Below are 15,218 nucleotides of genomic sequence, written 5' to 3' on the forward strand. Positions count from 1 at the left end.
ACAGGATAGGATGGAGCCATATACTTTACTGCTTGCTTGCAAGTATCGTAATTAAACAGTGCTAAGTAGTTAATACGCGCAATGTATTTTTATGTCATAAATAATGTATTTATTTAATGTTAATTTAGTATTAATTATAGTATGTATATTGTTTTATCCACAAATATGAATAATTGTAGTTAATTTACAAATAAAACATAATTTATACGGCCACAAATAAAATATTAAATGCTTCTAAAGTCTGGTTATTTCTACATGGAAACGAAGTCATTTCAAATTATAAAAACATTAACTGAACACCTTATTGCCGCCTGCAGTCACCGCTCGCCGCTCAGCTATCCGCTGACGTTAATACCACGGCCTTACGTTTTGTGACACTGAGTCGCGTCAGGGGAGCGACACGGTTCGGTGCGCTTGCGTTCAGTCGAGTTTTGGAATATTACTGCAAATTTTTGTTGTTTGTTAATTTGTTGGTTATGGTGTCGACTTTTATTGCCCTAGTCGCCAAATGATGTTACTAGTGAAATTTTAACCGACACCACACGGTAAAAATAAGTTTAACAATAATAACTCAATTAAAAATCGACTAAAAACGGTATTTCTAATACATAACTTATATTTTTTGCTATTCAATTAAAGAGTACTAACAAAATCCTAACTCAATTAATTAGTGCAAATATTTTAAGGTTTGCGATTCCTGCTCGGCCTTGCGTCGCAAGGTGCCCGGTACCACTGTATTGCAGCAATAACTAGAAATGCTTACTTTAGGGAACATTAGCAACTGTCGTTTTTGATAATTACATTTTAGTGATGAGGGGTGGTACTTAAATGACCGCTATTGAAACCTTAAATGGTTTAAACATATAGGCGCAAAGATTTGATTTCCCTAAGAAAATTTTAATTTCACGTCTTTTTCTGCTATCAAATTGGGTGTGTGTCAGTATAATAGCCCTATACAGGGTGAAATTTAAATCACTGGCCATATTCATTCCAGGCACTAGGTTACACTTAAGGAATCTATTTAGCGAAAAAAAAGAGTACATTTTTTTTTTATTTTAATTTTTCAATTTTTAAATACTTTCCACGAGTCGTGGTCACCCTATTACCACAAATGTAAACAAACCTAATAGTAGGTTTTAACAACAACATCAGCAAAACCCTTATCTGACCTTCACTAAACCTTATAATCGTTGCAATAGGGTCCACCTAGTTAGTGTTGGCGATGGTAGGCAGGTTTATCAATTTCGAGGGTAGTCTAAACCATTCCGCGCTAGCGGTAAACATAACGGTTAGCATAAATGATTAGTCACTCGTCACTCGCCAACCTTAAAATAATAATCGCGCGCGTACTAAGGTTTAAAAAAATGTTTTCGAACCGGGAATATTAGGAAATGGTACGGTGTTATTTATTAAGTGGTGAGTGTTTACGTGGTGCACAAAGATTATACGAAATGGAATCAGTTCCACGCCTTCGCAGACAAGGATTGAATCCAAGAGTACCATCTCGTGGGACTTTCGTTAATTGCGTCGACTTTTAATCAAATGTAAGTACATAAGATGATTCAATTTTTTAAATACGCCTGAATGCACAGATTTCTGACCTAGTTTTTACTCATTGTTTTTAAGCCACGGACGTTTTGTTAATAGTCATTAGTCAGAAATAATATTTTAGATTAAAAATGGGTTGCCTTTGCATTTTGACGGCTCTAAGCCCGTTAAAGTATGAAGGAAAAATTAGCAACTTATGTAGGTAAGCGTCTTATCTCGCTGCAATAGGGTTCATAATTGGTGACGCGATTGCAAACAGCGGGAGGGGCGGGGTGTCAATGACCTTAACTGATAAGAGAGAAGCGGGTGTAGTGGGTAGTTGTCGGTTCACCATAACGTACGAGGTTTTTAGGACAACTTGATGATGAGTTATTTCGAAAAAAATGTACTGAGCGGTATTAAAAGAAAAAACACGTGTTTAATATTTTTTCGAGTTCTTTCGGGTGTCTCAATTTGGCCAGTGAATTAAATTTCACCCTGTATAATTGGCCTATTATTGTATTAAATTTAACGCGCACGCAAAGACGGAAAGCCTGCAATTAGGTAAAATTTACTTTCTTATTTACAGCACTCTTGCCCAGATTAAAGCTGATAATTAGTTCGAATCTAGTCTCCCATATTTTTTACGTTCACTGGTACATATGTTTTGACCGAGTAAATAGTAAATATACTAAATACTTTTTTAAATATTCGCGCTCGGGGCGATGGAAGTTTCATCGTTCCGTCGCCCCGCTCCATGCAACGACCAATCGCGTCAGCTCGCTGGCTCGTGCGCGGCAACTTTAAAGCAACGATAACGTTTTTGATGGTTTTTTGTGTTACGAATCATATTTCAAGTCGATTTTTACAGTATTCGACGAAAGAGAACTCATAATGAAAATCCCATATGATATTGATCTATTACCATTTTTAACCAGGCAATTAATGCACAACCCCATAAAACCCACCATACGGTATTATTTAGTGTACGATTAAATTGCAACGCTTGTACTTATTGTAATTTGGAAATAATGAGAGAAAAAATAGCCTATTACCATTTTTGAGGACGGAAATATACTGAATTTAATAATAACCGTAGGTTACTTACTTTAAATGTAGGATACAGAGCTATTTTTTGTGTGATTCATGCTTAATTTCATAAAGCAAATATTTATCTATGAGTATAATTTAAAAAAATGTTATTAATATTTTTTACAAATTTTCTGTGATTTTTTATATTTTTACATTTTTTTTTTAAATACCTAAATGTAATATATTTATTTGGATTATGTGTCGACGTAATCACTAGATTTATTATCTGTCCCATACACCGAAAATTTCAGCTATTACTAATTATTTCCATTCCGCCATACTAGCCGAGCGTACCTTTCTTGGCCTATATCGTGTTGAGCGATGGCGGAGAGAAACGGTAGCGATTAATAAGTGAAGACATAACTTGTTGGAGCAGTCGGTTAAAACATGTTTTTCTCTATTGTTCTTTTTTGTGACAGTAAATCATTTGTCTTTTTTATGTCTTTTCTAATATGCTGTAACATAGTTTTCCCGTTTAAAAAATATACTTGTATATTATGAAACATAATTATTTCAACAGGAGCATCGATATGACTTGTTTAGAGGTAAAGCTATTCGTGTAAATCACAGAACATTGCGGATCTAGCAACCTCGGTACTTTCACTTTACAACGAAACATTAAACTTGTGTAAGCATCAACAACATTTTAGGTAGACACTTTAACAGATAACTTTGTTGTGAAGGATAAACGGACGAAACTTGGGAGCCCGGAGGCCACTTAAAACTTATGTGGCTTTGTTAACCATAGCCCTATATTCGAACACTAGTTAAGCTCTTTCGGAACAATAAAATAGTACTTGAGATTCGATATCGTTGATCAAAAGATCACGAAACTTGCTAGTTAGTATTGTGTGCCTTTACACAGCCCTAGTTATCAGTTTAACAAAGTGTCTTTCGTGTATTTTTTTTCTCTTAAGTAGGTATATTTAGTACCTATTTTATATTTTTGTGGTGATTAAATATTAAGCCTCCGTTTAATAGATGTATATGTTATATTTTGACTTTTTTATACACAACAAACAAATTAGAATTTTGTTTACTTCTCCTCTTCTTCCTCGCGTTATCCCGGCATTTTTGCCACGGCTCATGGGAGCCTGGGATCCGCTTGGCAACTAATCCCATTGACGTAGGCACTAGTTTTTACGAAAGCGACTGCCATCTGACCTTCCAACCCAGAGGGGAAACTAGGCCTTATTTTAATAATTTTCTTTACTTATACTTCTATATAAGAAACGGTGTGGGTAGAAATGAAAAGTCGAGTTATTTCATCCATTTGTTTCCGTCTATTTGTTGATTTCCTCGTAGATCACATCGCCATTATTTTACTACCGTAAAATGGGGTGAGTGGGGTCAAAACTGAAATTCAAACCTTGATAACATTTTATTGTTACATATGAAAACTGAATGGTGTATATAATAAGTGTTCCGGACGTTTGTAGTTTAGTTTTTATTTTATTTTGGGTAGTTCCATTTCATAACTTTGACAATAAAGAGGAAAACCCACCTCACCCCGTAGCGCCTCGTATTTGGGGTGAGAGGGGTTTTCATACAAAGGTGATTTTGGAAGATTGTTGGATCGATTTTTTTTATTATGCGTATTACTATAGCTCCATTTTAAATTGGAATACATTATTTTTGTAGCAGTAGCCTTAAAATCCCTTCTCACCCCCCTCTCAAACCTTCTCTCCCCATTCATAACCCACCTCTCCCCGCGAAACCTACTCACCCCGTTTTACGGTAGTCGCAAAAATATTAACCCATTTAAAAAATGCTTAAGAGTACAACGTGGTGCGTTGTCTCGGGTTATAAATAATTTAGTCAACGCTGCCAGTTGCGCAACTGTATGAAGTCAATTGACTATAATAAGCTGTATTGATGTGTTATCGTCTCCCAACAAGTGCCCTTAAGAAATATAATCGTACGTAGAAGTCCAATCGAGAGACGATGTCATGCTCACTTTTGACTCATTTAGTAATGAAATACTTCAATTTTAGTTGCAATAAAAATATTTACGATGGATTACAAAGCAAAGAAGGAGAACATTCAAAAGATATTTATTCAATAGGTAATACTCACTTTTGTTTACAGTTTACTACGTTTTTTGTTTTTTGATTGTTTATTTTCTTACCCACCTTTGATCCGTAGTTTAACTTTAAATTGCAAATGCGCAAGATTAAAGCACTAAAATGCGTTAATTTTATGTTTTATCGACAACTAAATACTTAAATTAATTTCAAACATACAAATGAACATGAGAGTGGCTGTGGCATTTAACTGTCCTAAACCTGTCGTAAAAATAGTCGCACTTTTCGTTGTTAGATATTTTGTTTGAAATTATTTTTGTTAATTTTTATAAAGAGCAGGTAGACAAAAGGTTTTGTTTATTTATTTTTTAATTCCACGAAGAGTAGAATGTTCCATGATATGTGATTAATATGAAAAAAATATGTATATTAAATACTTGCATGTAAAATATGATAACATTTCCTACCGAAATAGCCATTACGACTGTTTTGCTCCCGTTTCTGTGACAAAATTGGGTATTAATTAAACATAACTCCAGCATGTTAAATGTTTGTCAGCAAAGTCAGCATGGCACGTTGAATGCATGGGCGCACTGCATGCTCGGAACATGTAACGAATAGTGCATATTCAACAAATTGGTATGCTCAGGCAATCTGCACGGAATCTAGGCGGGTTGCTACGAGTGAGTAAACATCGTATTCTGGGATTGCCTGAATGTTTGGCTATCGAACTAACCTAACGAACCCTCGGAGTCAACATTGCAGAACTGAAGTAATGTGAAAAGAGTCTTGTCCACAGCTAAAGTACCTATATCCCTACTAAATTCAAATAAATGCAATAGTAACTCTGTCTGTCTGTTACCTCTTCACGCTTACTCTCGCAAACGAATATAGGTAGGTATGTTATTTGTAGGTACGCGATTCTTTCGATTAGCGATCTCTTGCAAATTAATGCAGAAATGCAAAACAAGCGCCTGACCGGACAGCAAATATATTTCTTCATTGCAATCGCTGTCGTGAGCATATGTTAGGCGCTTGAATCAAACATTATTAATTAGCATTCGCGCAGTATTAAAGAGCTAGTAAAAGTAAACTTGATTATTTTACTTTATTTTATTTATAGAACGTGTTCCTAAGAGTTAAGGTGAGTAATTACTTAATTAGTCATCTTGGGCCTTGACCCAAGATTATATCTACTTTACTTATAAAAAGTATCAAATTATCGTTTCATGGTTTTCTCAAACTGAATTCTCAAAGTTACTCTTACAAATATCGATTATTCCAACAACAAACTAACATTAAAAAAAAATTAAATGTTCCACAAGCAATTTTTTGTTACATATTCTAAAACAAAACTGGAAAGCAACCTCAACAGAAAACAATATTGGCTTGAAAGCCAGTCCATAAATGCAGGCAACTTTGCTTAAACTAACTTACCTTCCCTACATGCACTTCCTTCCGGTGATGGAAAGCTATTAGTCGACAACGCTTTAAAAAATGCGGTGTCCTATTCACATCCAATCCTAAAATGGCCGACATAATTAACTAGTTCAACTTCGATACACGATTAGGTAAAGTTAGGTCGATAAAAATCGAATCTATAATTTGACACCCCACTTTAAAATACAACCGGTCCCGCCGGTAATTTCGAGCAAGTCTGCCTACTTGGCACACCGCGCAAATCGTTTTAGGTCAGTTTAACTAGCTTCAAATGTATGTGACGAACTAAGTGCGGAACCAAATCCACGATATCTATTTTAACGTACTTATAATATGTAGTGTAATCCCTAGAATAGTGTTAAATTCTTGTTCTTTTTTTAATTTTATGTCCCGGATGCCTGCTCTTAAAGCCAAGTCTCATAGAACAAAACTAGAGACAGGGAAAAGCTACGATGGCGCCATCTATGCAAACCTTTGACAGTTGCTAACCCCATTAATAACAACTTTGCAATTGTATGTAGTTTGGATAACAAATATAACAATCCATTTAACAGGTCATTGGACCTACAATGTAAGAAATGTTTCAAAGATAACAGTAACAATAGTTATTTGTTTTACAAGGGGGCAAAGTTGTTGTTTAACCGCTCGTGCTAATATTGATACCCGAGTAAGCGAAAGATTTCGAAAAATTGAATCTTGAGCGTTGCGAGGGTTTGAAAGCACGAGGGTTAAACAAAATTTGCCCCCGAGTGAAACACAAAAATTTTCACCACACCAACCCGAAGCAAATATTAAATGTAAAATATCAAACAAAATCAAACCGAATCAAATCGAAATGAATGTTATTAAATATTTATCATCCAAAATCATCACTTAAAAGTCAATTCTACCAGCTAACATAAGAAAACAACTCAAAATTTGCATTTGATTACTTTGCCTCACATGTGGATAAAATGCAACTTTGCTATTCGTTTTTGAAGTGTAAAGTAAGCCTTTTCGAGCTGGTGTGGTGAAAAATATTGTGTTACAACTTACATTAAAAGGGGGAATTGCTAATTATTTGTGAGTATGTCGTAGCTGACTTAGCTGTTACAAAATCGGTTGTAGGATGTTGAGCAAAATTAATTTCTTTATTTCGTATTTAAGTTCAGTTATTTTTTTAAATTACTCATTGAATTCGGCAATTTTTTTTTTCAGTGCGGTGGCGTAAAAATAGCATATTCGATACGCTTTTGATCGAATGGGCCAATCTTGTCGTAAATACATTAATTCCATTACATCGACTATTCTAATCGGAATGTATATGTATTAGCAAAGGTACTTATATCCGTAAAGCACCAAGAAGAACGTAAGTAAATAAAGTTATCTAATTATTTCAAGAGTGAACCAACTGAAAAACAAAATAAAATTGCTTCACTATATACAGGGTGTGGCCTGTAACATGAGCAAAAAATTAAACTGTAGGCTGTACTCCTCATACTGACCAACATTTGTTCAGCGACTTTTAAAAATAACTTGTGGTTTGATTTTTAATACACTTTAAAGTTTATTCTAAGACGCAATGTATTGCGAATTTTGTTATGTTTAAGGCGTGACAAGCAACGTCAATCACAATGATATGGCGTGGCGATGGCGTCCATTGAAGGTAATATTTATTTTGTATGAAAAATAGGGAATCTAAATACTTCATAATTTTTAAAAGTTGTTGAACAAAAGTGTCACCGTTTGAGGAGTACAATCTATGTTTTAAATATTTGCTCGTGTTACAGGCCACACCCGGTAAAAAGTTGACGTGTCACCATTTTATTTAAACTTAGCACTTCATAAATTGCTAGATAAACCAAAGCTCGTAATGCTGAACTACCCCCGAGTTGGCGATGATGAATGATTTAGTCAGACCGTAAACCTTCACCATTACCGTAACTGCCGGCTGAATTATGATTTACGACGGCTAACTTTGAACTGCTGCCTCAACCTTATGTATATCTCAGACTTGGATACAGCCAGCCCTATATTTCAGAGCTCCTAGTAACATTTTGCCTCTAAATGGGACTAGAACGCTTGTGGTTTGTGGACAACTGCGAACACTTAAAAGCTTTGGTTTAAGCAAGTGATTATACTTTGAGTGTATTATTATTTAATGTATTTATAACTGTTTAGTAATAAGTAATATCAGGGAGGCCGAGCTTTGCTCGGAAAACATGTAAAAACCCAAAAATGCGCGTTTTCCCAGAGATAAGACCTACCTAGATCGAATTTTCGCCCTAAGCAAATATAATAAAAATAGCAAATTTCATAGAAATCGTTAGAGCCGTTTCCGAGATCCCCGAAATATATAAATAATATAAATATACAAGATTTGCTCGTTTAAAGGTATTAGATAGATTAGATAAATATGTCAGATGCATAAAAAATTACACGCAAGGCGAACTCGACTTTCTGAGCTTAGCTTTTAAGCTATTGCCACTTTCTTTTAATCTGTATTGGCTTTGAAAAGTTTTACCGAGCTCAAAACGGGAAAGCCCGTTGTAATTGAAAAGAGCAGCTGTAAAATTTTCATGTCCATGTTTATCCATTCCTAAAAGCGTGGCTGCGACATCGGTCAGTCGGCGGGTGTGTTCGGTGCACAGCCATGCGGCCCAGTGTCCCACATAGCTCGCTAGACTTCGTGTACATAGGCTGTCATGTAGGAGATATCACGGTTGGTTGGCCTGACGGAAAGACATAATTAATTCTGGCTATGTTACATATGGGATGGGTTCCCTATGCCTGCAATTAGAATGTAGGTCGAGTAAACTTATCATAAGAATAATTAGTGTGCATTGCATATGCATACCTGTAGCATTGTGTGGACAACATTTTAAGTAGATACCTAAGTAATATATCTTGGATGGAATTTGAATACAAAATATTGTATTAAGCAGATCTTAGTCACCTTTGCATAATCTACTTATATAATTAAAATAAAATAGATTATGTTTAACAACGTTGGGAAAAATCCAAATATATTATCAAACATTTTGATTCATGTTTTTAAGTAGGCAGGCAGTAGGTAGGTACTATACATAAATACTATATTGTATACACTATAAACCGAAATAATATGCCTAAACAAAACAGTGACTAGACCCCCATTCCCACTACTCCGGCCTCCGCCACTGGGTTGAGAGCTGTCACTTTTTCTTTATTATAATATGACATCTACTTCAGTTTATATTATAATTATTTATATCTTGCATTACCGGTAGCAATGTTCTGATGTTTTCCTTACGTATGTATACCTTTTTTTTATACCACATCGGTGGCAAACAAGCATACGACCCGCCTGATGGTAAGCAGTCACCGTAGCCTATGGACGCCTGCAACTCCAGAGGTGTTACATGCGCGTTGCCGACCTTAATACCTAAATATATTTCCCAATAACTTACTGCGCTGTTAAGATTTTGCACATTAGGTACCTACAATAAATATGTAGAACTTATATGTAAATGTTAATTGCAACGTATTTTAATGTGTATGAAAAAGTATCAGGTATACAGAGTAGTCAAGCTAATATTAGCCCGGGCTCGCACAGAACATTGTTTGCGAGAAACAAACACACGTTAGCGGATCCTATCGGGGCCTCTTCCACCGCGGTAGCATGTACAACGAGCTGCAATATTGCATGGAATTTATTAATAAAGTGGCCATGCACTTTTACAGCTGAGTGTACGTACAGATTCGATAACTGACACCTAAACAAAACATAACCGATTTAACGAAACAGTGACCACCAAAACATTGCTCAACACTTCATCAGCAGTGTCTTTAACCAAATTTTTCTTTCCGAATGTGAATATTGTGAATGGCACGTATTAAGGTAAACGTACTAGTTCTCGACATGCTAATGCCCAATAGATGACACCTTGCTATCACTTCTATTGACAATAATTGAGAGTTCATATGGCCTCCTCCGGTCTCCATATCAACAAACAGTTGCTCATATTTGACGACCGGTCTGGCCTAGTGGGTAGTGACCCTGCCTATGAAGCCGATGGTCCCGGGTTCGAATCCTGGTAAGGGCATTTATTTGTATGATGGTACAGATATTTGTTCCTGAGTCATGGTTGTTTAAATATTTCTATGTATTTAAGTATTTATATATTATATATATCGTTGTCTGAGTACCCACAACACAAGCCTTCTTGAGCTTACCGTGGGGCTTAGTCAATTTGTGTAAAAATGTCCTATAATATTTATTTATATCATAATACGTTAATTTTCAGGTTAGGTATTCCATCATAATTTTCCCCATGTCTTCTTTATAATAATAAGTAGGTACCTAGTTTTTATAGCCGTTTAACGATTTATTAGTTAACGTGTTAACTGTTTTCTTGGACTTTTGTATTGTAGATCAAACATGAATTGTTATTTACCACACAATCACCAAAAACTACTATCTTTGCCCCATCGCTATGCACAATGGACTGAGCGCCGAACATGGAACAGACACTGAGCTTTACTGGACCAGGCGGGACTTTGCAAGGAAATACCGTTATTGAATTTCTGCGCATTATGTCTTTTACATATCATATAGATGGGTCGAGTGATCCAATTTTGCATTCTACACAGCGGGGCTTCCGCTATTTGCACTTATATTAAAGTTTTGTCGAGTTAGCTTCCACATAAGCTATCGTTCGTTACTTTGAAAATCACCCAGATTTTCATGTGCGTAATATATATTGTATTTACACAAATGAATATTAAAATGCAACGCAAAATGTCTTTAAAATCCAACAATGTATCGTATTTCTGGATGTACGCAAGAGACTTAACTTGAAATTGAGAGAAGGCCAATTCTACGTCTTACAAAGGCTTTTCAGGTCTCAAGTCTCGAAGAATTTAAAAGGGTGTCCGTTGAGACGTCTAAGGAGGAGGTTACTTTTAGTATTAGTATTTCTAACAAGTTAAAACCTAAAATACTGTGACAATGACGTGATCCTTGAGGATTACATATGCGCCTTAAAACAATATTCTACAATTTTAGAAGCCTAAATGTACATTTTTATGTTATTCATTGAGTCAAATTTAATCATAGCTCGGTGAGCTGTATTGTGGCAGTTAATCTGAATAAATTTACTCGCTACAGTGCTTCACTGCTCGTTGGCAATATCGCCGACCCGATGTGAGGGCTCATGGGGGACAGTTGGCGACCAATATGGCTGCATATGCCTAAAGTTACCTTAGTTCATGAATAACGTTTCTCCACGACTTCTTCCTCGCGTTATAACGGCATTGTGCCAAGGCTCATGGGAGCCTGGGGTCCGCTTGACAACTAATCCCAAGAATTGACGTAGGCACTAGTTTTTACGAAAGAGACTGCCATATGATGTTCCAACCCAGAGGGGAAACTAGGCTTTATTGGGATTAGTCCGGTTTCTTCACGATGTTTTCGTTCACCGAAAAGCAACTGGTAAATATCACATGATATTTCGTACATAAGTTCCGAAAAACTTATTGGTACGAGCCGGGATTAGAACCCGCGACCTCCGGATTGAAAGTCGCACGCTCTTACCGCCACCAGCGCTCCACGACACATTGCAAGCACATTGTTTTAAAGCCTACAATCCAGTCAGTGCAATCTGCTTAAAAGATAATGTTATCACGAGCTAATAAAGAGGTATAAGCAAAGAGACTTGCTGAGTGCTAGCACTTACAGCAGTAAAAATTTAATATTATTTTAAACACAGTATTTCGACTGCCCACAAGTCCACTTAGGATGTTTAAGCAAGCAAGCTTTGGATTTTACAAATGAATTGAAAATGCTTTGCAAGGATTTTTAGGGGTAATGTTGTTCTGAAGATTAGCTCCCTAAATGTGACGTAAAGTGGCGTAGCTAGGTGTAGGCGACCCTCCTCCACGGCCTCTCTAAGTATTAAGGTACAGTAAGCTCAGGGAACAGAGTTTAAAAAAAAGTCGTAGCAATCTCGAGGTTTTTCTCTAGGGAGTATAGACATTCGAATCCTGAGTATTTGACTTTCGCTCGATAGAAAAAAGTCAAGAACATAGGCCAGGCCTAACATGCACTTTAAAAAACCGGGCAAGTGCGAGTCGGACTCGCGCACGAAGGGTTCCGTACCATAATGCAAAAAAAAAAAAACAAAAAAAAAGCAAAAAAAAAAACGGTCACCCATCCAAATACTGACCACTCCCTAGGGCATGCTCCCGGGAATTCCCGGTTCTCAAATTCCCGGGAATTTTACCCTTTGGGTACGGAACCCTAAAAACTACTTGTGACCAAAAAATATAAATTGTGCACAAAAATATGAAAATTGTTTCTAAAAAGGAGCAATATTATGCTTGTGGAAACTCAGCAATTACTTTTTTTTTGTAAAAAATACACAAGAAAATAAAATTCAGAAACATGATATCGACGTTCCTGAGCTCGCACACCCATTTCGTTCACGCTTACTTAGTGTTGGGTTATTACCGGGTTGATGATGAAAACTATTACTTGTACCAATATTTTAACTTTATTCATTCGTTACAAACATAATAACAACCAATTTACAATTAATTATTCAAGATGTCTTCACTATAACTTGTCCGTACTCGAACTGGCCACTTGTCACTGCTATACCCGCTTTTTATAATAATTCAACATGGCGGGAACCAGTGACAAGTATGAGTCAATTTATACTCTTTTATAAATTAATCATAAACAAAAGTAAGAATGATCAAAATATAAGCTATTAATAAATAATGATCATTACATTAGTGAGAGTGAGAAAAGAACACGAACCTACTGGACCTTAAGGGGAAATAAATCCCACGGAAACCATCCTTTTTAATAATAACTTGTGTCATCATCATAGGCCTTTCAGTCTATTGCAGAATATACAAACAGTGTCAGGCAGGGCGACAACGTTTTTCATGGCTGTATAAGCCAATACGGGAGCGGCAACCACGACCGCAAAACAGGCAGCTGTAGTGTGCCCGTGGCGAACAGATGTCGGGCTGATGACGCTTGGCTCGCTTACTTGCGAGTGTCTTAAACCAAGCGTCATCGTGGATTTTGCGACCATCGAACACCAGTTTACGCCACTTATCTCTGTCCTCGGCAAGCTCCTCCCATTTATGAACCGGGATGTTGAAGGAGTGCATGTCTCGCTTGGCGCAGTCCTTATGCCGTAGCATCGGCCGACCGATACTTCTTTTGGCGTCAGCTATGGCGCCAAGCAAAACACGCCGCGGCAAACGAGAAGGTTGCATTCGATGCACATGCCCCAGCCAGCGTAAGCGTCTCTGCTTTAGCAGCGCAAAGAGGCTGGGCAGCTGAGCAATCTCAAGGACCCTCTCGTTTGTGACCCTGTCCTTCCAAGATATGCCCAATATGTTCCGGATGCAGCGCATGTGGAAAGCGTTGAGACGACGTTCATGCTTGGCGTACGATGTCCAGGTCTCAGCCCCGTACAAGAGTATGCTCAGGACGCACGTTTGATAGACAACCATCTTGGTTTTCCTGGTTAGATGTTTATTTTGCCATACTCTTGCACTCAACTTCCCAAACATCGTTGCGGCTTTTCCGATTCGAACATCGATTTCTGCATCCGGTGAGAGATTGCTAGTCACAGTCGACCCGAGGTAACAAAACTTGTCGACTGACTTCAGTGGGGCGCCATCCAACAGGATTGTCGGTATTTCCGCACACCCTTGAGCCAGCACTACAGTTTTCCGGGGATTGATGGTCATAGAGAAGAGAGCACAGGCACGAGAAAACTTGTCCATAATTGTTTGAAGCTCAAACTGCGATGTGGCGATGAAGGCTGCGTCATCAGCAAAGAGCAAGCTATCAACGAATAAGTCCTCTCGTTTTCGCTTAGATTTGAGAAGGGAAACGTTGTAAAGTTTTCCATCAGTCCTCGTATGCAGATGGATACCCTGTTGGTCGTCACCGAAAGCAGTTTTCAGGAGTAACGAAAAGAATATACCAAACAGGGTAGGCGCCAGTACGCAGCCTTGCCGAACACCTCTACGCATAAAGAACGGGTCAGACACGGTACCGTCAAACACTACAGCTCCTTGCATACCCTCATGAAAGGACTTCACAAGACTCAAGAGTTTTGGTGGGCATCCTATATGTTCCAGTACGGAATAAAGCCCTTCTCGGCTAACTGTGTCGAAGGCCTTATTCAGGTCAACGAATGCGACCACCAGAGGTGTTTTCTGCTCTCTACACTTTTCTTGGATTTGCCGAAGTGTAAAGATCATGTCCGTTGTGGAACGCTGGGCACGAAATCCACACTGACTTTCGGGATACACGCGATTGGCAAGTTGTTGTAGTCTTGATAGTACTACCCTACCGAATAACTTGCCTACAATACTAAGGAGGGAAATACCCCGGTAATTGTTGCAATCACCGCGGTCTCCCTTCCCCTTGTACAACGTGACGATGTTAGCATCGCGCATATCCTGTGGGAACTTTCCTTCCTCCCAGCATTTCCACAACAGACCATGCAGAATTGGACCCATACACTCGAGCTTTATGATGTCGGCTTGAGTGCCATCACTGCCTGGACTCTTTCCGCGTTTCAGCTGCTTTACAGCCCTATGAAATTCTTCTATAGAGGGTGGTGCATCTAGTTCGAACCCAACTGCTAGTTTTGGCGTGTGTACTAAGGCCTCTGAGTCAATAGCAATCGGATTCGAATAGAGTTCGGTGTAGTGTTCCACCCATCGTCCGAGTTGACGGCAGCTATCGGTTATGACAGTACCATCCACTTCTTTAAGAGGGGCTGTCTTCTTAGGCACAGGACCTAGAACCTGCTTGATACTCGAGTAAACACCGCTGAAGTTACCGGCGTCGACGCACTTTTGGATATTCGTGCACACATACGTCCAGTACACATTCGCGAAGTGTCGTGCATGGCGCTGCAATGTCGACGTGGCGTTCTTTAGGTTTTCCCGTGTTTCCGGTGTGGGCTTCATGCGGTGTTTCAGTGCAGCTTCACGCTTGGAGTCAAGAAGAGGTTTTAAATGCTCTGAGTTTTCAGCGAACCAATCCTGGGTCTTAGTTTCCTGGTACCCGAAAACTGAGCAGGCAGTGTCTGTCAGCATCGTCCTGACGCTCCTCCACATGTCGTCTAGCTGTGCATT

General features: G+C 38.1%; 1 protein-coding gene and 1 long non-coding RNA gene across 2 annotated transcripts in view; one reads left to right on the top strand and one right to left on the bottom strand.

Annotated features, from left to right (window-relative positions):
* LOC134790058 (uncharacterized) overlaps nucleotides 1–15,218 on the bottom strand; it is a 444,063-nt gene that overhangs the window by 164,626 nt on the left and 264,219 nt on the right. Inside the window, exon 2 of the long non-coding RNA XR_010144151.1 lies at nucleotides 9,365–9,478. This is a non-coding gene — a long non-coding RNA (uncharacterized LOC134790058). The remainder of the gene's footprint in view (nucleotides 1–9,364; nucleotides 9,479–15,218) is intronic.
* LOC134790055 (very low-density lipoprotein receptor) overlaps nucleotides 1–15,218 on the top strand; it is a 261,962-nt gene that overhangs the window by 109,016 nt on the left and 137,728 nt on the right. The gene's annotated exons all lie outside the window — the stretch shown is intronic.

Source organism: Cydia splendana, chromosome 4 (assembly GCF_910591565.1).
Source record: "Cydia splendana chromosome 4, ilCydSple1.2, whole genome shotgun sequence".
Taxonomy (NCBI): Eukaryota; Metazoa; Arthropoda; class Insecta; order Lepidoptera; family Tortricidae; genus Cydia; species Cydia splendana.